Genomic DNA, 12,718 nt, shown 5'->3' with positions numbered 1-12,718 from the left:
GCCTGTCCTGGCTTTTATAAACCAGGCTGGTCTCGAACTCACAGAGATCCGCCTGCCTCTGCATCCCAAGTGCTGGGATTAAAGGCATACACCACCGCCACCCGGCTTCCAAGAGCTGTTTCTAATGTTGAATGACAGTTGCGAGAGACCAGGCTAGGTTTGCATTTCGTTGGTAAAATTCTCACCTAGCATACATGAAGGCCTGTGCTCAGTCCCTAGCATTGCATTGAACTGGAGGTATGATAATGCATGCCTCTGATCCAGGAACTGGAGGCAGGAGGATTGAGACAGGCTGGAGAGCTAGCTCAGCAGTTAGAGCCTTCTCTTCCAGAGGTCACTTCCCAGCACTGTGTCTCACCAGTTCTGGGTGATCCCATCTTCTCTTCTGGCTCCCGAGGACACACTTACACACACACACACACACACACACACACACGTATAAACAAATGATTAGATAACTTATCTTAAAAAAAATCATTCTCTGTTATATACGCTGCAGGAGTACAATGCCAGGGTTGTGTGTGTGTGTGTGTGTGTGCGCGCGTGTGTGTGTTTTAAGGGGAACAGAGATTTACAGGAAGCCATTGTTTTTGAACTGATATAAATAGGCCAGATTAAAAGTCAGAAGAGAATTAAACTAAAGCCACCAAAATGAAACTAAAATGTTATCTGCTCTTACAGTTCAGGATTAGACTGATAACAGCCAAGTTTCCCTACTTCCCCACTACCAACTGACGTGATAAAGGAGTTCTTTCTGCCTTAACTCTTACACAGAGGGCGCTAATCAGAAGCTCATTTACCTCAGGAAGACCTAAGGGTTGCTTTCCTCCTATTCCTATCTCTGCCCCAACCTCCACAGCCCCAAGGAAATGGACCAATCTGCTTTGGGTTTCTGCTTTTTCAAGCCCTTCTCTGTGTATAAAACTTCGGTGTGCACTTAGCTTATTCCATGGGATGTAGTGCTCATTTCTCAAAAATAAAACAATTACGAACCACAATCTATTTTAATTCTGCTTTTGGACAAATCTGGCAGTCAGAGGATACAAAGAAGAAAGCTGAAAACTCCCGAGACCCCTGGAGGAACGTAGGCGAGCCACTGCGGGTTTCTTTTCAGTCCCAGAATCGCAAACAAGTGCTTCTCTGCTGAAGTGGATTCTTTTGTGTTTGTATTGAGCACACCACCCCGATGTCTTTTTGGTTTATGGGATTCCAGCATTGGTTGTTTATACTAAAGCAAGCGTTTGCTTAGCACAGCCTATAATCCCAGCACCTGGGAGGTAAAGATAACAGGAGTTTAAACCAGTCTGGGTTGTCTGCGACCTGCTCTGAAAAAACAGAACTGAGGCAAGATAGAAAGACAAGGGACATTTTGAGACTTGGGAGGAGGAAAGGAGCCCCTGACCCAGGTGACAAGGGAAAGTGAGGTCCTAGAACTTCATGGAGGCTTTCTCTCTCACAGGCGCTGAGACACCAGGGAGCCAGAAGTTCACGTTCACACAAACCTTCTACTGAACCACTGGCTCCAAGTTCTTGGGGATTCAAAGAATGAAATTCACGGCCCTTAGAGGGCAAGTTTTGGTGTAGGGAGGGAAGAAAGCTAAACAGAGGCGGGAGCGGGTCCCAAGACGGAGCCCCACACAGCTGCTAGACGGGGTGAGTGTTTAGGACCAATAGCAGAGACTGGGGTCAGTCCGGTGGGTCCACCCACGAAGTGTCCCTCAAAGCTTTGGGCACATCCTCCTGTGAGCTGCCCAGCAATGCTGCTCACTTAGGAGAGCTAACCAGGTACCAGGAACCGGACCGCCTTCCTGGCATTTCTGGCCTGTAGCAAGGACACAAGCGCTCTCGGGACCAAGGACATTTCGGGAGTTGCTGATTCGGGGGCCCCCATCTCCAGTTGTGTATCCCCTGAGGAGAGGGGACGGTGACTGTCCTGGCTCCTTTGAGTCGCGTGGAGCCCTCTAGAGGTCGATCTAAGGGACGGCAAATTTCAGAAAACAGCCAGGTGAGATTAGGAAAAGACATCTGATTGGTGCCTGGGTAGAGACAAGGAGCAAGGCCAGAGAGGAGCAAGCTGCGGTGGTTCCGTCCCTCCGGCAGCAGGCGTGAATTTATACATCTGTAGACAGAGAACACGAAGCCAGACAAATGACATCTGGAAATGTCTGCATCAGAGCTAGAGGGACGGTGCAGTGGGTAAGTAAGAGCTATGTCTGCTCTGGCGGAGGACTCAGGTTTGGTTCCCAGCACCCTCATGGTGGTTCACAACTCTTCACAGCTCCAGGTCCAGGGAGTCGGTCGCCCTCTTCCAGCCTCCGGTCTGAATTACAGCCTAGTACAGACTCACACGAGGATCCATCTATATTGGATTATTGGGCTTCCCTTAAGCTTTTTTTCTTCCCTGGTCTTCAAGGCCGGATTCAAAACGAGGACCCGAGGACTGTCTTTCAGGCTCTTTGACAATGGTCTGCCTTTTACTGGGAAGCAGAGGCAGGAGGATCTCTGGGAGTTTGAGGTCAGCATGCTACAAAGCGGTTCTGGAACAGTTAGGGTTGTTACACAAAAAGAAACCCTGTCTGGAAAAAAAAAAAAGCCTGTTGTAAAAGGCTTTGATCCAAGCATGTGGGAGGCAGAGGCAGGGGGATCTCTGTGACTTCAAGGCCAGCCTGGTCTACATCCAGAACAGTCAGAGCTACAAAGTGAGATCCTGTCTCAAAATAAAGCAAAAACATACCAATCACCTTACTCTTCGGTTATTCTTTCTCTTTGGCTGTTTCGGACTACCTAGTGGCCAAAATTAAAAATTACCCACTATCTACCCACACCTCCCTTTTTTTTTTTTAACTGTCAGTGCCAGACGTCAGGTTACTCCAGACGAGGATGGAGCCCCTGGCTTCTCTAGTCTTTCTTTTACTGGTTGGAATGTATCAAGGTCTTGCTGACTCAGGCATCCCTTAGAAGCACAGGAAGCAAGCCCCCTGTGGTGACTCTCCTTGTGTAAACTGTACACTAGTTAGGGTTCAATCTTTGAGTCTTAGTAGCCTCTCTAATCAAGAGAACAGGTGACTCACCAGAGCTTCAGTACCTTTGGAGAGATGTCACATAATCCCCGGGGCCTAATTAACCTTGGATGGTAAGAACCAAATTACTGGCTGTTTTAGTAACCTGTCCACGCTGACTAAGGCCTCCAAGTATGGATACTGAACACACAGAAGATTGACTGTAGCAGTCTGATACTTTTAACTTTTGTGTAACAGTTAGATAATGCTTTGATAAAAACCAAACTCTTTTAAACCTTGGTTTTGTTCAGACTCAGTTACCCAAGCACTTAATATTAATTATAAATGCCCGGCCACTAGCTCAGGCTGGTCACTAGCTGCCATGGACAGCAAGCAGGCACAGCAGCAGGAGCAGCAAGCTGAGCGCCCACATCTAGCTTTGGTTTTCATATTTATTTATTTTTAAATGATTGTGTGTGTGCATGCCGTGTGTGTGTGTGTGTGTGTGTGTGTGTGTGTGTGTGTGTGTGTGGTGTCAAAAAGGGCCAGTCAGATTCCCTGGAGCTAGAGTTACAAGCTGTGCTGAAACACTTGACATGGGAGCTAGGAAATGAACGCTGATCCTCCACAAAAGCACCTTGTGAGAGTTCACGACCTGAAATGTAGGAAGGAAGCAGAAAGCAACAAGTCTCAAAAACCACCCCTAGTAACATACTTCTCCAGCAAGAACCTCCTAAACCTCCTCCAAACAGTGCCACCAACTGGAGACCAAGTGTAATGGTCTGGTCCTATCCCTTTAAGAGACAAGCCCCCACCCCAGCAGATCTTCCTTCTGCTTCCAGCCTGAGCTCTTTCCTTTCCTGCTCTCTCCCAAAGAGACAGCTTCTGCCTCTCTCCCTTCTCTCCACTTCTCCCCTTCCTCCCCTCCCCTCTCTCTCTGTGTTTCTCTCTCTGTGTTTCTCTCTGTGTTTCTCTCTGTGTTTCTCTCTGTTTCTCTCTCTCTCTCTCTCTCTCTCTCTCTCTCTCTCTCTCTCTCTCTCTCTCCTCTTCCTCCTTTTCCCTTCGCCCCCCATAACCCACTAAATAAATACCCACTTTTTCTGCATGACACGTCTCTGTCTCTCACCTACCGAGTGGCTCTCACCTTCTATGTGGCTCCCTGCCTGGGACCAGCTGTCTTCATAGCCCACCTTGGTCTTGTGCCTGCTGCCCACTGCCACCATTCAGGGACCTGGGGCATTTTATTTTTACCATAACACTAAGTATTCAAATACATGAGCCTAAGAGAAGAACATTCTCATTCAAAGCTTCTCAAGCTTCAATGCCAGAGAAAACTTACGGCAGAGGCTCAGACTGATGGTCCTGTTTCTATGGTCTGTCTAATGGGAGTCCAATATCACATATCCTGCAATCATTGTCTGTTTATTTGCTTGTTTGTGTGCCTGACTGCTTGCTGTTTTGAGTGTAGCCCTGGCTGTCCTAGAACTAGTTACGTAGAACAGTCTGGCCTTGAACTCATGGAGATCCACCTGCTTCTGCCTCCCAAGTACTAGGATTAAAGTCATCATGTATCACCATGCCCAGCTTCCTACAAGTTTTCAAACTGTTCTTTATCCAACTACTCCCATCAATAAAACATATTAGAGATGACTTGCCCAAAGGCTGGTGCTTACCTCTGTTGTGGATATTTATGTAATGGATTAAGGGAAATGCTGCAGATTCCCGAGTGGCTGCAGCAGCAGAAACGCTGCAGGTCCCCAAGCGGCAGCAATGGTCAGCAGGTCCCTAGAGCAGTCAGTCCCAGGCAGGGACGGCACAGTTCCCAAGTGGCTGCAGTGGGCCACAAGGGGCAGCGAGTCCCACAAGGAGACACAGACAGATGGGCATGCCAAGAGACCATGCTACAGGTCTCCAAAGGCAGCTCCCAGGCAGGGAGTCACACGGCAGGCAAGAGACAGACAGATAGGCACGCCATGCAGAGTGAGGTTAGATATTTATTTAGTGGGTTATGGAAGGGAGGGGGGAAGGGAGAAAAGCAGAGAGGGGGCAGAGAGAGAGAGAGAGAGAGAGAGAGAGAGAGAGAGAGAGAGAGAGAGAGAGAGAGAAACAGAAGTGGAAAGGGGATAAGTGGGGAGAGACAGAAGCTGCTTCTTCAAGAGGGAGAAAGGAAAGGACTCAGGCTGGAAGCTGCTGAAGATCAGTTTGCCTCAGCTAAGGGAAGGGAGTGAGCGTGGCTTGTCTCTTAAAGGGACAGAGCAGACCATTATAATTTGTACATTGTAAAGATTGCTGTGATTGGTATAACTAAAAGCTGAACAGTTGCCAGTCAGATGTAGATGTTGCAGCTCGTGCAGTACAGAGAGGTAACAAGTCATGTGACAGAATGTAGATTAATAGAAATGGGTTAATTTAAATTACAAGAAATAATGGGAGGCCAGCCAGAGATGGCACATGCCTTTAGTCCCAGCACTCAGGAGGCAGAAGCAGGCAGGTCTCTGAGTTTGAGACCAACCTGGTCTACATAGCAAGTTCCAGGGCAGCCAGGGCAACACAGAGAAACCCTGTCTCAAAAAAATAAGGTGGGGGGGAAGTCTATCATAAGATAACAGGGCCCCAGCTGGGCAGTGGTGGCGCACAGCTTTAATCTCAGCACTCGGGAGGCAGAGGCAGGCGGATCTATGAGTTCGAGGACAGCCTGGTCTACAAGAGCTAGTTCCAGGACAGGCTCTAGAAACTACAGGGAAACCCTGTCTTGAAAAACAAAAACAAAAAAAAAGATAACGGGGCCCCAGACAACTTGCTCCATGGTGCAAGTGCCATCCAGACAGTGCACTCAGCACACAGACAGCATCACCATCCAAAAACTAAAACAAGGACCTAATCCCTCAAAGTCCATCTGGAAATCTCTAAATGTACTAACCTTGCTTTTTGGCTTCTATAGTTCTGCTTCTGACTAACTATTCTTGTTAACCAAAGTATCATGTCAACCCAGAGCATGGTTTTTGCATTTAAAAGCTCACCCTGAGAAAGGCTCAGGGCTACACCAGGATCCTGGACACTCAGTGCAGTCACTGGCCGGCTAATAAAGACTTCCTATTGTCTTAAACCTATGTCTGAGTGGCCTACTTTGGTGGATACCAAACAATCTCACAAGACTAACTCCAGGGTTATCTAATAACAAGGCCAACTACTTCGTTCATCTTCCCCCAGCCATTTAGCTTGTAATGCAGCTTGAATTTAATATGAATGTAACACGTCTAGGGTCTTTCTCAAGGTTAACTTAGTGACTTCCACTATTGAAGTGTGGATGACTCTAGGTCATCCACATATGGTTGAATCTAGCTGTCTACAGAAATAATCAGGAGCCTGCAGATGTTACCCAACTCCTGAGTGAGCAGCCCTAGTCCCACTTCCTGTCACTCCACTACAAAGGAGGAAAAGGGCTGCTCCCAGTCTGGTGTCCAGAGGGCTGGGGAACAACTGAAGGACACCTTTAACTTAGTAGATGCTGCTTGTAGCATTGGTTCCCTGATCAAGACAAGCAGAGTACACATACCTGAAACACCCAGGAAGTTGAGGCAGGAGACTTGAGACATAGAAAGACCCTGATTCAGAGAGAGAGAGAGAGAGAGGAGGGAGGGAGGGAGGGAGGGAGGGAGGGAGGGAGGGAGGGAGGGAGAGAGAGAGAGAGAGAGAGAGAGAGAGAGAGAGAGAGAGAGAGAGAGAGAGAGAGAGATCCTGTTTCAACAAATCCAAATGGAACCAAAAAAAAAAAAAACCCTTCCCTCCAGAACCTGGTAAAGGGGCTGGCAACATCTCTAAGATGGAGTTCTAGACCTTACAGAAGACTATTTCCAGGAATGGTATTAATTGCTTTTCAGTTATGAGGTGTTGATATTTAGGGTCCTCACTCCAATCTTGGGAGTCAGGTCTCTTCCCAGTGCTAACCCCCAAGAAGTGGACCCATTGGCTGACAATCTAGGATTTGGCAGGGGAGATGTTATAATGTTCTTGTAAACTTAAACCCCGTGTCTTTGTTAGCTGCAGAGCTGGCTCAGTAGTTAAGAGAGTACTTGTACTACAGAGGACCCAGGCTCATTTCCCAACACCAACAGCTGGCTATAGCTCCAGCAGATCCAGCACCCTCTTTTGGCCTCCATGGTCACTGCACACATGTGATACACATATGTACTTCAAGGCACACACCTATTAAGCAAATAGATATTTAAAAGAAAAGCCAGGATTGCATTAATTTGTGAAGCCTTCTTTAAGGGGTTTCAAAAAATATCTCACACTTTTGACTTCATTCTGAAGGCAGAAGATGACTGCATGCCTGGTTGATCATGTGAACATCACTACCTGCCCAGAGCCACCCCTGCAGCACAGGCCAGTGTAAATGAAGGTTCTCTGTTCTGTCCCACCCCACAGCCACTTCTAATTACTTACTCAATGCTTAATATTAATTATAAACTGCTTGGACTATAGTTCAGGTTTATTACTAACTAGCTCTACATTTAAATTAACCCATTTCTATTCGTCTATGTATTGTCAAGTGGCCATGACTTTTACTGGTCTGCTGGCATCTTGTTTCTTGGGCAGTTGGCTTATGTCTCTCTCAACTCTATCCTTCTTTCTCCCTGTATTCAGTTTGGCTTTGTCACCTAGCTATATTCTGCCTTGCTATAGGCCAAAGTAGCTTTTGTTATCAACCAGTGAGAGCAACAGGCTGGCAAATGACTTATTCCTTGGAGCAGAACAGGCACCACCTGCAAACTTATTAGGGTGAATTGAGACCATAGGTGCACATAGACCTTTTAAAATCATATCAGGGAAATTAAGATCAAGAATGTATCAGACGGGCTGGAGAGATGGCTCAGTGGTTAAGAGCACTGACTGCTCTTCCAGAGGTCCTGAGTTCAATTCCCAGCAACCACATGGTGGCTCACAACCACCTATAATGAGATCTGGTGCCCTCTTCTGGCCTACAGGCAGGATACTGTATAAATAAATAAATATTTTTAAAAAAGAATGTATCAGACATATCAGACCGAGAAAAGGGTATAAATCCCTCACCTGGACCCCATAAAGTTGTAGACACCCAGTTGAGATGTCAAAGCCCCACCACTGATGGCTGGCATGTAATCAAGAACTGACAGGCAGAGAACTCCCCACTGTCATTAGGACTGCAACTTGGCTGGGTTCCCACTAGTGACACAGCCTGCTTGATTGTCCAATTGCTTGCCTGTCTGGATCTGAACACACCATTCATATTCCAACCCAGTTCTACCCTTTCACCTCACAGCTGGACTCAGTTCTTCTCAGCCCAGCAAGATAAGTAGCTAGATGGATAGATAGATTTATAGGTATATAGGTAGGTAGGTAGATAGATCTATAGCTAGCTCTATCTATAGATATAAATCTATATATAAAGAGAGACATTATTTATTGTTTAAAATGATAGTTAATATTAATAATTAATTAAGAATAGTAAAAAAGAACCTGCATTAGCCTTAGCCAGATTACTAATATAAGTGAAATTGCCTAGAAAATTTCTGTCCTTAAAACCATTGCACTATGTTTTATTTTGTAACTTATGGCAGGGGTGGAGGGGAGGAGGAATAATTTGTTTTGGCTTAGGGTTTCAGAGGAGAAAGAGTCCATCATGGCAAGGAAGAAATGGAAACAGACAGGGAAAACATGCTAGCCGGAGCAGGAAGCTGGATGATCACATTTCATCTACACACAGGAAGCAGGGGGAGAGAGAGAGAGAGAGAGAGAGAGAGAGAGAGAGAGAGAGAGAGAGAGAGAGAGAGAGAGAACAGGAGACAAGAAGTGGTAGGCTAGGCTATAAACCTCAAACTCACCCCCAGTGATGTACTTCCTCCAGCAAGGCTCCACCTCCTAAAGTTTCTAAAATCTTCCCAAATGGGACCACCAATTGTTCAAATACTTGAGCCTATGGAGGGCATTTTTCAATCATACCACTGCACTCCACCCATGCTCCTTAAAGTTGCATGGCCATCCCATAATGCAAAACACACTCAATTCAACCCCCAAAGTCTCTGTAGTCTTTAATAGTCTCAACACTCTTCAAAGTCCAAATTCTCTTCTGAAACTCAAGGCAATCTCTTAATTCTGGTCCTCCTGTAAAATCAAAACCCAAATTCTATACTTCCAACATACAACTCCACTTACAGCCTGTTCAGAAAGGGAGAAATAGTGGTATAATGAGGAAATACTGAACCAAAGCAAGACTATAACCCAGCAAGGCAAACACCAAACCCTGTAGTTCCATGTCTAGTGTCTGGGTCTTGTGTAGCAAAGGGGCTTCGATGGCCCTGCCCCTGTCACTTTAATGCAGGCAGCATACCTCTCTCTCTCTCTCTCTCTCTCTCTCTCTCTCTCTCTCTCTCTCTCTCTCTCTCTCCCTCTCCTTCTCCCTCTCCCTCTCTCCCTCCCTCTCTCCCTCTCTCCCTTTCTCTCAGCCTGGTTGCACTCCCTAGACGGGGTTCTTGACATATGTCCCATGACTCTGTCATCTCCAACTTCTTGGGGTCCCCACTTCGACCAAGGCTTCACCTGCACAGCTTCACACAGTAGCCCTTCAGGACCTGCTCACAGAGGGACTGTGACCTGCCATACATTGCGTGGCCTCGGTGACTCTAGTTCCAGAGTGTTGGCGTGCTCTGTGCAGCGTGGGTCGGTTGAAGAAAGAAATCACTCCAAGATGAAATTTCAAGGCTTAGGCAGCAACAGGAAGATCCAGTCTCTCTGAAGGACTGCACCCCAAACAACTGTACAAAGGCGTTATTTATGGATTGTTATACAAAGTTATCATTTGCAATACATGGTAATCCAAGAGCCTCAGGTGTGCCAAAGGCACCTTGTGGCCAAAATCACACGAAGGCTGCAATGGCTCTTCAGAAAATCAAGTACCGGAATCACAGAAGACAATCACTGTTTTCCACAATGATTCTTTCTTCAAGGTCAAAGTTCTTCTAGAAAACGACTGTTCATTCTAACGTCTACCCAAATACAGCGACTCTGCTAAATTCCTAGAGCACCAGAGGAAGAGTCCATCATAGTGAGAAGACATGGAATTAGCTAGAGAGGAAGAGTAACAGAGCAAGAAGCTGGCTGCTCAACTTCATCCACAAACAGGAAGCAGAGAGCTGTACCTTTTCAATAAACTCTGGCATTGTGGAAAGACACAAACAAGTTTACTTGTATTTCTGCCATAGCAAACTCATGATCAGTTCCCTCCTTTAGACCTGGCTCTCAGTTCCTGTGCGAAGTCATTACCAAAAAGATGATTAGAACCCTGAAGGAGGACTGTTCAAATATATTGTTGCATAACTTTAGTTTGAGGGCCAACCCACTCCAAAACAAATAGAGTGGATACAAAAAGAAAGTATCTTTTAGATCCGAGACAATAAACTATATGGTGTCAAAGAGCATTTGGGTCGGAATATATAGCAATTGGGTACTGCAGGGGGAAATGGCTTCATTTACTGCTCACAGGTCATAACAAGACAACATCTTGGACTTTGCCCTGGTGGCCATGACAACCGCTGTCATATACTACACTGGTAGCCAGTTCTGTGGTGATGGAAAGATTAGTCCTCTAGTAGATGGAGATAAGGAGAGTCAGGGCACCCTGATCTTGGCCCTAGTTCTGCTTTCTTCCCCAACTGAAAGTGCTCTCAAGAACTGAAAGTCTATATAGAAAATGGAAAATGAGAGGCCTAGAGAGATGGCTCAGTGGTTAAGAGCACTGGTTGCTCTCTTGGAGGACCGGAGTTCAATTCCCAGCACCTACATGGAAGCTCCACGATGCAGCTTCTGGATGGTCACCATTCTTTTTTTTTTAAGATTTATTTATTTATTATGTATACAACATTCTGTCTTGATGTATGCCCGCACGCCAGAGGAGGGTGTCAGATCTCAGTACAGATGGTTGTGAGCCACCATGTGGTTGCTGGGTATTGAACTTAGGACCTCTGGAAGAGCAGCCAGTGCTCTTAACTTCTGAGCCATCTCTTTAGCCCCCAGATGGTCACCATTCATAATGGGTGGGGCTTTGGCGACACAGCTGATTTCCCACATTCCTGTAAGGAATCCCTCACCTGCGGCCTATAAGCAAGCCCATTAAACTCATTGGTTCCTGGCAGCTCCTAGGTGTGGTTGAGGAGGAGGTTTTAGTGTAAGTAAGAAGAGTACAGCCAGAGGCATCTGGAAGGGTCCAGACTGAACAGGGGCCGTGAAAGGAGTAGTGGCGGAGTGGAAGGAAGGAAGGAAGGAAGGAAGGAAGGAAGGAAGGAAGGAAGGAAGGAAGGAAGGAAGGAAGGGTGGGGAGAGGGCTAGAGGACAAAGAGAGGAGCCAAGAGCAGAGCAGAGAACCAAGAGAGAGAGAAGAACCAAAGAGAGCATGTGACACAAGTGGCTGGGTTATATATAAAAGGAAGCTGGAGGAGGGAAGCCCAGCCCATGGGCTAGAGAAGTTTAGGGTAGGGTGAGAGGTACTGGGAGGAGCCATGGGTACTGAAGTGAGACTTGTCCCCTGTTTCTTTGGGACCTGTGAGTCTCACCAAGCTAGACATCGGTATGATAGTACTTTGGTCTGATTTTATGCCCATGTGGGGTTTGTTTTTAATTTTTATTTTATGCGTATGAATGTGTTTTGCTTGCATATATGTCTCCGCACACCACATACATGCCATTGGTGCCAGGGTATCAGATGCCCTGGGACTGGAATTAGAGATGGTTATGAGCTGCCATGTGGGTGCTGGGAATTGAACCCAGTTCCTCTGGAAGAGCAACCAGTGTTCTTAATCACTGAGCCATGACTTCAGCCTGTGAAGAGGCAATTGTGTCTCTCCAGGAAAAATTATTGCAACAAGGTCTTATGCTAAGTGATAATCTCTATTAAGTTTTTTTATAGCAAAAGGATAAAAATATTACATGGACATTGAAAAGACCTGATTAAAACATATTTGAGAAATGTATCAATGAATAGCCAATACCCAATCCTTGTTTCTGGCTGTATACAGTACTGGTTTTATGTAGCAAAGAGACTTAGCATATGTCTGAAGGCCACCCATGCGGATGGCCTTACTGAGAACCGGAGTGAACTGTGTAACTTGAGGTATGGCCTCCCATATCTTGGACTAACTCATCTGTCACTGGAGGGGATGGTATCTAGGCTCAGCAATGTTTATACTTAGTAAATTAACTAAGTATAGTTAATGGGATCCCTGACTGGTAGGGTTAAGCTGATAGCCTAACTTTCAGGAGTCGATGGGTAGTCCACCTCAGAACCAGTTAAACAGGGTTGAATTCTGCTGAAGCTCCTCCTCAACCCTTTTAATTATGAAAAGTGCAGAGTGAGAGAATAAAACTGGCCTAAGTGGCCTTCAAATCATTAGAGTAGAGTGAGGCCCACTGAGCATGCCCGGAACTGTCTAGGGCTCCTCCCATCCAAGGGGAGCTGCAGTGTGGCGGGAACTTGGCTGCTTTAGCCAGACAAGGCTAACAACCACCTTTCTAGGTGATTCTAGCTCTTCAGAATCAAGGGCAGTTCTAGTCAGAGGACCCCTTTGGCCTGTGTGTGGTTCAGGGTATCTCTGGTGACTGCTGCCCTCGAGGTACGCCTCGCTGCACTGTCTAGGCTGCTGGAGGTTAAAATGAGCCTCCCTTCCTGTCTGGCTTAGGGGTGTGTG

Source organism: Arvicola amphibius, chromosome 5, assembly GCF_903992535.2.
Source record: "Arvicola amphibius chromosome 5, mArvAmp1.2, whole genome shotgun sequence".
NCBI classification, from domain to species: Eukaryota; Metazoa; Chordata; class Mammalia; order Rodentia; family Cricetidae; genus Arvicola; species Arvicola amphibius.
Note: the sequence above shows the minus strand (reverse complement) of the source record.